The 14,825-nt window shown below is 39.9% G+C and overlaps 1 protein-coding gene across 1 annotated transcript in view; it reads left to right on the forward strand.

Annotated features, from left to right (window-relative positions):
* Positions 1 to 332: 332 nt before the first annotated feature.
* The window catches only part of cntn3a.1 (contactin 3a, tandem duplicate 1), a 102,208-nt gene continuing 87,715 nt past the window's right edge, over positions 333 to 14,825 (forward strand). The window contains exon 1 of the mRNA XM_061736430.1: positions 333 to 782. The gene's annotated coding sequence lies outside the window, so the exon portion shown is untranslated. The remainder of the gene's footprint in view (positions 783 to 14,825) is intronic.

Genomic DNA, 14,825 nt, shown 5'->3' on the forward strand with positions numbered 1-14,825 from the left:
AATTCGGTTTCGCTTAAGGCTGATTTATGGTACCGCGTTACACCGACGCAGACCTACGCCGTAGACTACGCCGTAACCCTACGGCGTAAGCTCTGCGTCGATTTAACGCAGAACCATAATTCAGGCTTTAGCGGGACTTTTTAACACCTTCACACAACGGAACGAAGACATGAGACTGTTTTAGATCATTTCAAAGAAAAAGTAAGATGCAGCTCCTGGTGGAATTTTGTATGCACTAGGATGATGATGATGATGATGCTGATGCTGATGATGATGAATCCGCCTGTGATCCTCCTCTGATGTCCCACGTGCCGCCGCCGCTGTTGCGCGTGCAGCCACTTTACCACACAGTTGACGAGCTGGACTCGAGCACCGACCTCGGCTACGCCGCGGCCACTTCCTCCTGCTTCTTACAACGAAGCGATATCGTCCGCAAGGGGCGACATGTAATGCTGTGGTTGTGCCTAGTGAGTCCTCGCTGGAGCCCGTTTCTCCGGGCTCGGGTTAGTGCGTGCAGGACGGCGGGGAGAAGCGCCGTCTCCGCCGCGGCTGAGACCTGAGGGAGGGAGAGAGAGAGAGAGAGGCGAAACTGCGTCTGAAAACTATTTCTTACGATGGGAAAGAGTGCATGTTGATATTTAGTGTTTGGGGCCGTTTTCACCAGTCGTCTTCACTTTGGGGAGACGAACTTAACTGCAGCTGAAGGAGGCGGAACATGTACACGGAACATGGATGTACAAAAAGGGATGAATATCAGCAAATACCGCAGGAGATATACTCAGGTAAATATTTACAACCACATGCTCTTGAGTCTGTCATCAGTGTAAAGTACAACACGCAACCTCCCTTGCTCAATTGCCTGGTGTAAATATGTCAATAGAGCTAAAGTGCAATTTCCTCTTCCTGCATGGTAATGAATTGTCGTGTTGGAAAAAGTAGTTTAACATGTAATACTTAGATACATCTATCATCGCAGAAGCTGTAATGATTTTTTTTAAACCTCTAGCAGATGGTGAGAGGGTACCCAATACACATGACTGTGTTTTAACTACTAATCGGTTTAAAATGTCATGTTTTTTCAGTTCCCATCTGAGCTTTGCCACAATTTCTTCATAAAGATAATCCCATTCTCTGCGCCCTTTAATTGCTGTGACCATTTGGACCGTGCAGCTTTTTCGTGAGAGCTCATAAATCCACCTACCAAGTCTTTTTATAATAAAACATCTGGGAAAGCTAATAGTCCTCAGTGATCAACAGGGGATTGGATTCACTCCAGCTTCATCTTCTCTCGCTTTCTGTGATTTGCATCCTGTTTTAATAGGTTCAGATTGTCCAAAGTCCATTTGACTCTGCTGGAAGTAGTCATCCTCATGAAATCATGTCCATATGTATGAGAGCTTAGTTGAAAGTTGAAAGTGGGTTTCTTTTCAGCATTGTACTGATTTAGTGCCATATTTCCCCCTCAAGTTACGAGACTATGAGGCAGGAGGAGTCCTCTGTTTACAGACACAGACTTCTGTAAACATAGTCGTTTTATTTCATTCTGACAGAGAACCCTGCAGCTGCATGCTTCCAGGCACACTGCCAAAAGCCATGGTTGAATTCCCTCTACTAAACTTTATTCGGCAGTGGAGCTGCACTTCTTACCTTTTGTATTAATGTTGTTAGAATAGTCACCAGACGTCTCCTTGGATGGGATTATGGACCGGCATGTTTCTGATAATGTCAGGGCTCAGGGAGAGGTGGGGGGTGAATATGATTTTCATGGTACTCCAGTGAGTGGAGCTTGGTCTGGTCTTAGGATAGGAAATTGCACAGAGAATGAGACTGTTTTGTGTCGGAAATAATGTCGACTCTGTTTTGTACAATTGGGGCTCTATGCTACTTTATCCAGTAGCATCAAAAAGTGGGATGACCTACATGGTTTGTGGTTTCCGCTTCAGTTTTCTCTCTGCTGTTCATCCTCCTTATTATATTAAAATATGAAAAAAATAATGCAACAATTGCTGAGCTGACATTAATCTTCATTGAAATAGTTTTTTAATAGAATGGCGAACGTAATGGTAAAAATACCAAAGCATATTGCTCATCTATGGATTGCAAATATTTAAAATCCAAGACAGATTTCTGATCCCTGATCAGAATGTAGATCATTCTTTTATATTTATTAAAGACTTATGACAGCATTCATCTGCAGGGATGTGCAACCTTCATCAACTGTATTGATTTGAAGTGCTAATTCCTGGTGCACTATTTTGCATAATTCAAGGTAAAACCACAAAGAACTGTATTTATACAAATCAGATTACTTTGGTATAAAGAAACTCAGAAATGGATATGTTCTTTTAGATTTTGTGTTGCAACAAATACATCAAGCAAATACTAACAAACATTTCTGTTTGCAGCTGTGTTGAAATTGAATTTTAATACTAAATGTAAACATGATTTTAATTAGTGTGTGAACACAGGGTAAATGAGGAAAACATGTAATTGTAAACATGACTAGAATGATTACTTGGAGAGTGCATCCGTAATTAAAAGAAAAAGGTTGTTTCTTTGCCCATTATCCATGTCGTAGTCAGACATCATAAACATGGGATTGTTAGTGTTTGTGTGATATTTTTGGCAGAGGAAAAGACAGAAGATTGCACTCAAAACGGGCCTTGCCTTGGAGAAAAAAAAATGCATTTAAAAGATACAAATATCTTAATTTTGTGTTTTGATGTCAATGGGCCAGATGTCTTCAGGGACATCTCAAGCGATGAAAGAAGTGGATAAGAGAGTAGGAAACCAAACTTATTTACTTCTAACACCAAAAGTGGCATTCTGAAGTTTTGAAACTTAAAATGTAGGCATCTGATTGGTTATTTACCCCCTGCCAATCCTCTGGTCCTCTGACCAATCCGTGCCACTCGGTGCACAAAAAACAGATTGGTCAGAGTTTTTACAGGATTAAAGCTGTCAGAGAGGTCGGATTTTTTTCTTTCCTTTTTCTGAACACATTATTCACTGGCTACTCTCAGGATGGAAGGACCATTTCACCCAGTATAACACTAAATGTTTTTGAATACGATTACAGACTTACCTTTTAAGGCACAAGAGCCCCAAGCGGGAGAGATTCAGTGGTCATTTTGAAACCAGAAATTTAGGATTGCGCAAAATCCTGGGGGATATGCTAGCACTTGTTGCGAAGCATTTTAATTTTGTTTCCATGTTTTTGGTTATGAGGGAAAGTTAGCCGATAAAAGGCTCTGTGAATGGAGTTTGTTTTTCAGGCTGGCAACAGAGCGAATGTATTTGTTTTTTTCACAACTCTTTTTATAGTACTTTTTTTTGTATAAACAAAGCCGAACATGCCATAGAGCTCCGGACCGTGACATCAGAATTCCCAGCGTGCAACACTCTAGATAGAATGTAAACAACGGCATTTTGGCAGTAAAGCTGAAGCGGGCTTCAAATGAGGGTCATTTAGTTTTTGTGAATGATTCACCTAAAAGAAAATAGGCAGCTGCATGATAACTATTTATCATAGACATATGAAATTAATGCATGAGGTGGTGCCTTAAAATTGACATTCAGAATAAACGTAATTTATCTAATTGATCTGGCGAAAAACTATGGTAACATTTGATTCTAATTAACATACCGATTACATTAGCCTGCACTGACTGTGTTGGTGTTGTGCCTTCTATTTAGCGCCTTCGTTAATTAAATGAATGAAGTGCCACTTCCCCTTCCAATAATGATAAAATAATCCTTTGCTGACAGAGTCCAAAGTTGAATGTTGTTCACAAATCCAGGGCATAATGTCCATTTGTACCCTTCACGCTTTTATGATATTTAAGAGAATCCCCGGAGTAGGACGAAGGAAAGTTGATAAGGTTGTCGTAGATGTCGGGATATTGGAGGTCTGGCAGCTCCGTTGCAGTTTCGATTCTTTTAAAATGTAAACATGAGCTTTGTAAGGGTCAGTAGTATCAAGTCATTCAAGTTTAGCAACATCATTTTCTTTATCTTTTGGGTTCAATGCGTGGAAAACTCAGGGGCTCTGAAGTTCATGATTACGTTGTGACTTTTGACTTGCCCGAGCAGTTCTCTTTCCTGCCAAAATGTAGCTGTAAACAAAACGGGTCACGTGGGGTCCGGAGCTCTATTGGAATTACAGAAAGACTTGAGCTGAAATTTAGTACCGTTCTGACCGTAGAAACATGCAGGGTTGAAGCTCAAGTGCTAAGCAAAGCATCCGTGTGCCTCAATTTTAGCACAAACCTGTACCACAGTTTAGTACAGTGACAATTGTTGCAAAGTCACACATTTTAATGCTGTCTTATGCTAGAAAGAAAAAAAATGTATTCACTTTATAACATCTTGTGCAAAAAGGTGGTACATTTTACTAATTATCATGCCAAGACAGCTTCAATGATTGGCAAGTGTCAAGTCAGAACTAGTTTGAAAAAAGACAAGAGAAAAAAAACATGAGCTGTTTGGATTTGCCCGTAGGGAAGCCTCCAGGAATTTGACCAATCATAAGACCCTTCAGCCAAATCTTCCTCGTCATGTGACTCTTGGTCTTTCCGAAATAAATACAGTATTTTGAATTATGAATGCAAACCATTTTAGGTGTACCAAAGATGAAAATGAAATGACTGAAAATCAGCACAATGTGGCCACTACAAGTGAATATACCACACTGCTTATTTTACAAGAAAAAAATAACATCACATTGTGTGTATAATGCGCCTAAAGAATGGAGTGCAACTTTAACTTTATTTATTTTCTATATTATTTACTAACCAGTTGCCCCTGGAAACTCCCAGATTAAAAGTAAATAGCAGAAGTGATGGACCGTTTTTGGTGGTGCCTCCCAGACTGTAGAACACGTTACCTTTTTAATATCAGAGCTGCAAACATCCTCCATCATTTGAAAACTCCCTGAAACCTTTTTTTTTTTTTAACATTGGCTCATATTCCTGAGTAAGTAAAAACTTTCTTTTATCAGTATGTTTATTCATTTTAATTTTTTATTTGATTCTTTCATTGCATCATGTTTGATTGTTTATTAGTTTAATATTTAATTCAAACTCAAAAATACTGTCTTTATCCCCAAAGCAAAATTAATTAATATTAAAATTTCAATATTAATGTTTAATATTTATGTTGATATTTTATTGTTTTATTTGTCCAGTTTGTACAGCACTGTGGTCAACTATTGGGGTGTTTGTTCATTACCTGTGCACCCTCAGTTTTTGTAAATGCTTTAAATAGTGTTTCTCCCTGAATGATACATTTCTTATCTGTTTGGAAGAGTCCTTACATCTTTTCAGTAATTACTACTCGCTGTTACAATTATGAGCTTAAATTGATCTCCCATGACGATAGCTACTGAGTTCAAGCAAAGTGTTTTTTCCTAAATCAGGGTATTTAAGAGCGTATTAACTGGCAGGTTCTTACATCCTAATGGGACCCTTAATGAGCACTTCAGTAAATGCAGGTGCACTGCAGTTGCCAACTACTTGTGCCTCGAAAAATTCTGTCAGAATTAACACGATCCATCCTGATTTTCAACAACAGGCGGTACAAAGTGCTTTATATTAAACGCAAGTTGTGAAGGAAACATAACATAGCACGATTTAAAAGGCGCAGTTGGAATATTTTTGAAAGTCATCAGTCACACACTAATAGACTTATTTTGGTCACGTTCTTCTTAACTTCAAGGTTATGTCCACATAATTTTGTAGCAGCCAATTACCAGTTTATTTTAGCATATTGCATTTTATTTTAGTGTCTCCATAGTGAATATTACATCAAGTTTAACCAGATAACTAATTATGCTTCTGAAAATTTTCAAAACCGTTCTGACTGAATTGTGATGCATAGTGTTGCAAAGGTGTGTAAATTATTACCACATGACGTCTCCAAGCCCACATGTTGGGCTCAAAGTATTCATACAAGCAGGAAGAAACTCTCAACATTCTCAGTTGCTCTTGTCACAAGGGAGATTGGGATGAGTGCTTTGGTGGAGCGCCCCTGGTGCGGGCTGAAGAAATGAAGAAGCTGGCATGTGTTATGTCATGCCTGCGGCTTGTGTGCTTAGATCAAAACACTATTAGTCTCTTTGTCTTGTGCCACAATTTGAGGTAGACTCTTGACTGGGGAATATATTGGCACTGGCTTGACTTTCATCGCGTTCCATTTGTGAGGAAGGCAAAATAAATAAAAAAGGAGACGCACCGGCAAATTAAATGTTCAGCTCAGGAAAGTTTTGAGTTTGTTGATTTTATGGACATAAATTCTTAAGGATAAATAAAATAGGTAAACACTTTGAAAATATTTTTGCCATAATTGCTTACTACGTTCAGTATATTTGGCCTAAAGATTACATGTTTGGTCTAAAAGAGCCAGATATTGTAAAATACATATCCTACAATTAGGATTTTATCATCCCTGACCATTCATCATTATCTTTCATTCACATGCTTTAAGAGAAATTTTACATTTCCTACCATGAGTGTCAACTCAAACACCACTAAAAGATAAAAGTTAAGTGATCGGTGGCATCCTGAGCTTTTGAGATTAGAATCACATGCAGAAAAAACACTGATCCAACTAGCGTCTGCAGATCAAGTGAAGTAACAGCTCAGGTGATTAAAGATGCAGCGTTGTATGCCATTTTCCTGTTCTGGTCTCGTTCACGTAGCGTGTGGGAGTCTGGCCTCATTCATGATTCAGAGCTTTTGGGGTGGGTGCGTGTGTGTGTGCGTGTGCGTGCGCGCGTGTGCGCGTGGGGGATGCTCATGCGATTTAGTGTGAATTTTATCTTCATCTGGGCTCCTCAACCAGAGGGACCCAGAGAACCATTCTATTAATACATTTTTGAGCCCTGAAAAATTGATGGCAGCTGAAAGCTGGGGTGTAGTGGAGAGGGTCATATCAGCTGCCATCACTGTCAGCTTATGTAGCTGACTGAACTACAATCTGTGGTTTATCATCTCCAGCTGGGGTTGTCAGAGGAAAGGAGGGCCAGAGGTATCACTCTCTTTGAGAACAGTGAAATTCAGAGCAGAGTTTTGTCTCTACCAGTCTAAAGTTTCCTTGAAAGCAGCTGCATTTCCTTAAAAGTCAAAAAATGAAACCCTCAGTTCTATATCTGTACAGCCACAACCTTTCTGTTGAATTACATCTCTCTGTCACTATCCTCAAGGAAAAATGCCTGGTACGAGATGGATGTAGATGATCAAATGTGAAGAATCCTTGTTTCAGAAGTGCAGGTCATTTTACATCTTTGGGTTTCTGCCTGCCCTGTGATTGACTGGTGACCTGTCCAAAGTGTACTTCCCCTTTTTGTGACAGATAGATGACAGCTGCGATAAAATCCATTACGTCTGTGACCCTGAACAGGATGGATTAGATACTGATAATGGGTAGATGGATGGTTTTCTGATTTTTGGATAGACAAAATGACATCCCTTTTAGTCTTGTGATTAAGCAATAATTATGTTTGGCAGATTCTTGATGTTTTAAAGACTGAACTTAAGTGATTAATGAAAAAAAGTATTGGAAGTAAAAAAGTAAACATCTAAGAGGTACAGTGCATACTGCAATGACCAAATAGTCTGCATATCATGCTGACATTTTATGCATCTCACATATCACAATATTGGAAAATGCCGCAAGGCAAAGTCTTTGTATTGCTAATAATACAATTGACATGCATTTATGTGTGGTGTTGTTTTGAAATCCATTTTCAACTTGCCACCATAATGCCTACACTAATTGGATAAAACTGGCCAGTCAAATGTGCAGAACGTATATGTGCAATGAATTGGCTCAATTTGTGGCAAGTAACCTGTCAGGTCACTAGCGAGATCAAAAAAGAATAGCCAACATCCTGAGAAAATGAACGGTGCAAAATTAGCATAATTTTGTACAGAAAAGTAAAACCTCTAGGGGTGCAACAAAAATTGATCAAAAAATAGTCCCCAATGAATTCAATTGATGACTATTGTCGGCAAAAATAAGTGAGGCATTATTACTTTCCTTCCTATCTCTGCCGAGAATTGCGCATGCAGCAGCATTCAGACACTATCGTCACTAGAGCTGGGCGATATGGCCTTTTATTAATATCTCGATATTTTTAGGCCATGTCATGATACACAATATTAATACCTCGATATTTTTAGGCCTTGTCATGATACACGATATATATCTATATATTCTGCCTTAGCCTTGAATTAACACTTTTATGCATACAATCACACCAGTATGATGATTCTATATGTCTACATTAAAACATTCTTGTTCACACTGCATTAATATATGCTAATTTTAAACTTTCATGCAAAAAGGGGGAAATCACAACTCAGTCAAATTTACCAAAACTGTATTTATTAAACAGTTACTAATCAAATCAAATCAAACTTTATTTATAAAGCACCTTTCATACATAAAATGCAACACAAAGTGCTTTACATAAAACAAATAAACATAAAACGTATTAATGCCCTGCCCCCCTCCCCCTCCCCGCACACACACAGACAGACACAAGCACACCACAATTCACCCAAGTTACACACACAGACACACATGCAGACACACGGTGTAGACATGGCTAAGCACAGAGGATCCAGGTGAGGAAATGGTAACAGGGAGCCGTCCACGCCAGGAGGTCTCATAACCCGCAGCTACAAGGGAGGCCTCTACAGAGACCATCCCGGGCCCGGACGGAAAGAGGAGTCCACACCACAGCGGTAAAACCGTGGTGCAGAGCTCCACAACCATCCAGGCCAGAACGACCCCCATGACGACCCCCCCTGCAGGCCAGAGTCACTCCCATGGAGGCTCCCCATGAGGAAACACTGGAGCTTAAAGCTACAAGAAAGCAGGATAAGATAAACTAAAAGAGTTTAAAAAGCATAACATAACATAAAATCCTAAAAGTATTTCTAGAAAGCAAGCCATTAAAAACTAAAAGAATAAGACAGTAGAATGTATAAAATAGACCATAAATAACGACTAAAACATTTAGATATAACATTGAGATAAGAAAATGAAAATAAAATATGATAAAACAGGATAAACTAAAGATTAATATAAAACAGAGTAGTAAGATCCAATAAAAATAGGGGTGAGCATAAAAAATTTAAAAGAGTTAAATGAGTCAGTTAAAAGCCTGATTAAAGAGATGGGTCTTGACCATCGGGGACCATAATAACTGAATGCCGCCTCCCTGTGTGTCCTGGTTCTAACTCTTGGTATCTTTAAAAGGCCACCACCGGAGGACCTCAGGGTCGGCGAGGGTCGATAGTAGTGCAGACAAATAAGAAGGCCCAAGACCATTAAAGGAGCATGAGGCAGGATTGAGGCAGGATTTATGAAAAAAATGTTGCATACGTTTTAAGTTTTCTAGTAATAATGTCAGATGAAGCGTTCCAAACCAAAAGAATGAGCCCTCTAGTGTATCTCTCCGTTGCCTTGAACAGGCTGTGTGCTGCAAAATGTGCTGCAATTCCGGGCCGGAATTTCCCGCGCTGTCCTGCGGATGTGACGTCACATGACGCTGCATGCGCGTTCTCCCCGTTCTCCCATGCCGGCTTCGCTGTTGGCTGCAGTACTCTCATTTCTTAAAAGGAGCCTCATGCTCCTTTAAGACACTTAAAAACTAGTAAAAGAACCTTGAAATCGATCCTGAAGCGCACGGGGAGACAGTGCAGCGATTTTTAAAACAGGTGTAATGTGCTCCCGCCCTCTGGTCCTCGTCAGCACGCGTGCGGCTGAATTCTGTAATAATTGTAGGCAAACATGTTCTTTTTAGGAAGACCACAGAGCAGGGCGTTGCAATAATCTAAACGACGTGAGATAAAAGCATGCATTAGCACCTCCGTACTAGCCTGAGAGAGAAATGGGCAGACTCTGGCTATGTTCTTAAGATGGTAAAAACCTATCTTTGTTAAGTTTTTAAGATGTGGAATAAAAGTGAGCTCAGAGTCAAAAATCACGCCCAGATTTTTAACTGATTTTGAGGGTTTAAAATCCTGTAACTTTGGTAAAAGTTTCTCTCTCTGGCCTTCAGGACTGATGAGTAAGACCTCCGTTTTGCCCTGGTTGAGCTGTAGGAAGTTAACTACCATCCATGACTTGATGTCTAAAATACAGTTAAAAAGGGCATCAATTGGCCCAGTGTCATCAGGAGACACGGCGATGTACAGTTGTGTGTCGTCAGCGTGACTATGGAAGCTGATGCCGTGTCTCCTGATGACGTCCCCAAGGGGCAGCATGTACAGATTAAAAAGAGTTGAACCTAAAATTGACCCTTGGGGAACCCCACACTTTATCTTCTAGTCTCCTGAGGAACATGTATCCATACTTACGAAGAAACTTCGATCAGTGAGGTAGGACGTGAACCATTTAAGAACAGTACCAGAGAGGCCGACCAGGTTCCTCAGTCTATTTAATAAAATGTGATGGTCTACTGTATCGAAGGCGGCGGTTAGATCCAGCAGAACCAAGACTGTGAATTTTTGGTTATCTAAATTACACCTGATGTCATTTAAAATCTTTAAAAGTGCTGTCTCTGTACTGTGGTTCATCCTAAAACCGGACTGACGAGCCTCTAAAATCTGTTTTGAGTTTATTAATTAATTTACTTGATTAAAAACAAGTTTTTCTAAAATTTTACTTAAAAACGGTAGGTTGGATACAGGCCGGTAGTTATTTAAAACATTGGGGTCTAAGCCACTTTTCTTCAGAAGGGGCTTCACCACTGCCGTTTTAAAGGCGGCGGGGAAGACACCTGTCTGAAGAGAGCAGTTGACCAAATACAGGAGCTGTTCCTCAAATAATCCATAGTGTTTTAAAAAACGGTGTGGGGATGAGGTCTAAAAGGCAGGTTGTGGGCTTTACCTTGGAGAGAACTCGACCAAATGTCCCTGCATCAACCAAGACAAAACTCTCCAGTGTTTCCTCAGATAAAAGCACTGATCCAGGTGTGTTAAGAGTTAAAATCTGTTGAGATAAAAGACTGGATCTAATGTCATCAATTTTACCTCTGACGTGGTCTGCAAAGCAGTGAGTGGCACAAACATAAAAATTGTCATTTCAAAACAGAAAGTGAACGTTGCATCTCTCTGACTCCCCGTCCGAAGAACATCTGCTAAGAACATGTTCTGGTCCCGGTTTTACCCAGTTTTACCTGGATGAGCTGCTCTCGAGCAGGAGGGGCCCCTTACAGGTCCTTTTATTAACCCTAACCTAATTGTAGGTGTAGGGACTGCAATGTTTCATCCTCTCCTCCTTTACTTTGCATCACTTTCACTTACTTTTAGAAATATGACGTCATATAGTCTTGTTTGATTTTGTTTCGATGATAGTGAATGATTTCATGTGGCCACATTTAAGCAAAACTAGGTGATCTCAGCTCTGGAAGAGAGAGGCTCGGCGGCGCACTGCGCGTGGACGCGTGTGCGCACTGAGCGGCATAGTTGGAGCTGCGTGCGAGGAGAAAACATCCCCTCCGGTCTTTACTAAACCGTCCCAGTTTGCTTTGAAAAGAGTCCGTCGCGCGTAGCAACCTCGCGGATGAACTCACGGCGCAAACAAGCCGAGTTTGGAAAAGTTAGGTGGAACTCACCGGCGGTCCCGGACAGCAGCGCCAACACCTGCTGCTGGTCGTGGGCCTATGACAATGCACGCACGACAGTATGTGACTGATGTATGTAACTGGGTGCGCTTGTTTTATCTCTCTGAGAAGGAGAGACGAGAAAGAGTGAGAAAAGCCTGTAATTTAATGCCCGCAGCTAAAAGCAGATGTGTGACAATGTATACTCGAATATTCACGATATAGTCATTTTGTACATCGCACAGAGTAGAAGCTGCGATACATCGAGTATACTCGATATATCGCCCAGCCCTAATCGTCACCACATGTTTTTAAATAGTGAGGCTTCCGTCCTTGTCTCTGGTGAGAGTTGCACATGCAATATAGTACATACCCAGGTAAACAATAAGGCAACACCACAGCAACTGGCAGCAAAGTTCATTGAAAGATGTATTTTTGAATGAAGTGTCCATCTTTCTTGTCTTTTATTGTTAATTAGCACATCACTTAAAACAACTTCATGCAAAATGTAAAAGCTGAGAGCCATTTGATAATTATGAGATTCATATTCAGATTAGTTAACCAATTGTTTCAATAGTCGGTGACTAATCGTCATTACTGTAGTTGAAGCCCTAACCTCAAGTATGAAGCAAGGCAGAGTAGCACATAAAATGTTTGCTGTTGGATGAAATTGTAGTTGATCAGAAAAATCAGGCCCGGTCATATGATTTACAAATGATGGGGATCAAGTGTAAATTAACAGATTTTTTTCTTCATTTTTTTCATGAAAATGTATTATTTAATTAATAAATATATACATTATTTATTTATTTATTGCCTATCAATAAGTTTCACCATTAGGAATTACAGTTTATGTGAGGCGGGGAGGAGGCATAACCCTCAACCTAGTAGTTGTAGCCCATGAGCTCATATCAGTATTGACAACTCAGTGACTTTGTCGCCATGTTTTCAGACCCTTCCAGTGACTTATTTTAAAAAAAAGCAACTTTTTTCAGGTGTGATTGAAGACTTTTGTAGACATTGACTTTAAGACTTGAACCGTTCTCACTCAGGAGCATCCCGTCCTGCCAAAGTGCTCTCAGCGGCCTCAGTCCTGCAGCAGCCACTCGCAGCTGCAGTCACAGCAGGAGACATTCACCTCTCCGTGTCTAGATCGCAAATGAATCACGCATGTGCGAAACCAAAGCTGGCTGATCTTGCACTGGCCCAGCATAAATCTTAAATAATAGTAATTATTCATATTTAATTCAAATCGATGTGATAATTAGAGTTAATATTCAACGGTGCTGCACTGGCCTGTAGTCGGAACAAAGGAGGAGGGTTGAAATTGTGACATAAAAAAAAAAAAAAAAAATCATACATAGGGCTAGACATATTGAGTGTTTTTTTATTTCCTTTTTTATTTCTCCCACGACTTATTCCTCTCTCCTACAGCAGCTATCACAATTATATACAAATTGTAAAGCCAATAGCTACTTTCCTTGCTGTGGACTTGGCAACACTTGCTGACGTAAACATAAAGCAGACATAATCACTGAATTTTAGAAACATCTGCAGAATATTTCAAATTGGGCAGCGAATACAGTACTACAGCAGCTTCTGCTGTTTGCAGTTTGGGAATTGGTTGTTTTTGTTTTTTATGGACTGCCAAAGTATCAGATAGGGACTCAGTATCAGTGGATACCAAATGACTTGGACTTGGACTCGGGACAAATAAACGTGATTTAGGCATCCCCGGTATTCGATGTTTAGCACTGCACTTGAGCCTTGCTTTTTCCTTATGATCAGACCTCTGCCAATAACAATAATGATAACACAGAATTAAATAAGCCATAAAGAGCTCTTTAAGAGTTCACATTTAAGAGTTCTGTGTGCAGCTTTCATTTTTGGCACATCATCTTCAAATTGCCTTTTTTATTTATGTTTTATGGCAAATGTAATTTCTCATTCCATTATTTATTTATTCTTCAACTACAAAGAAAGTTGAGTCGCTGCCCTCATCCAGTTTCTTAAGTGAAATTCTTGAAACAAAGTTGCCATTCTTGGGATGAATACAGCATGTTTCAACTCCCTCGAGTATTTTCATTACGTCTAAAGTCTAAAAGTCTAAAATGCCCTCTTCCCCAGGTAAACACATTTTCTTCTGGTTTTGATTACTACAGATATTTTTTTTTTTAGTTTAGCAGTAATGTTAAAAACACATGGCACATGGAGGATTTACAAACATGATACAAGGCAGGCGGTCTTCTCTTGTTGTGGATGATGGCTACTCCAGTCTTTTTCTCCGTTTTCACTAATGGCATCTACTACATTTAAATACAACTGCGTTTGTGCACATTTGGGGCAGGAAATGGTGCTTAGAGGCCAATAATTTCAGCCTTGATCATATTCTATTTTTTTTCCAACCATTGGTTGTTTCAGGGACATAAAAGAGGTTGAAACTTGAAAGGCAAAGTTTGAAAGCCAGTCCTATCATTAACTTTCATCTCATACAGCAAAGAATTGAGACAATCAATTTGTGATGAAAGTGAGTCATTGGCCTTGTCACCACCACTTAAGGCCACAAGGGTAATTCATTTGTATTGAATGGGAAGTCAAATGCTGGTGTAGACACTCCCTCACTCCCCTTGCCATTATCTCAGCACTAAGCTGCTTTGGATCAAAAGGACTTCCTTTACCACCCCAACCCCCCTCGCCCCCCTCGGCCTCCAACCCTGTTGTCTGATGTCTTGTGTCTCAAGGCTTACAGAATAATAGAGATCAAGGGATTGCTGTTAGAGGCCAACAGATGCCAGCTGTTATGAACAGGGTGCCATCAGAATGTGAGAACAGTAGTTAAAGGTGGATAAATGAATATTTGATGACCAGACTGTAAAACATTTACATGGCTGACAAAACAATTACATTAAAAGATTTTGGGAACATTTTTCACAAGAGTGCGTAACGGATTCTAAAGACGGTTCATACCGCTGCCTGGGGTAACATACATATTTACTGCAGTCAAATTAAAACTTATTAACTTGTCTTAATTACTATGCTTATAAATGTTAGATCTCATGCAGATATTGATACAACATTGTGTATATCTGCAGTTGGAAAATGAAGCTTTGCATCTCTTTTTTCTTCTTAGAGAGGGTTTACGGAGTAATTTATTCAGTGAATTTCAAACAATTATCCCCTAAAAGGTGAGCAATCCTAAAAATATTCAGGA

This window comes from Cololabis saira, chromosome 12 (assembly GCF_033807715.1).
Source record: "Cololabis saira isolate AMF1-May2022 chromosome 12, fColSai1.1, whole genome shotgun sequence".
NCBI classification, from domain to species: Eukaryota; Metazoa; Chordata; class Actinopteri; order Beloniformes; family Belonidae; genus Cololabis; species Cololabis saira.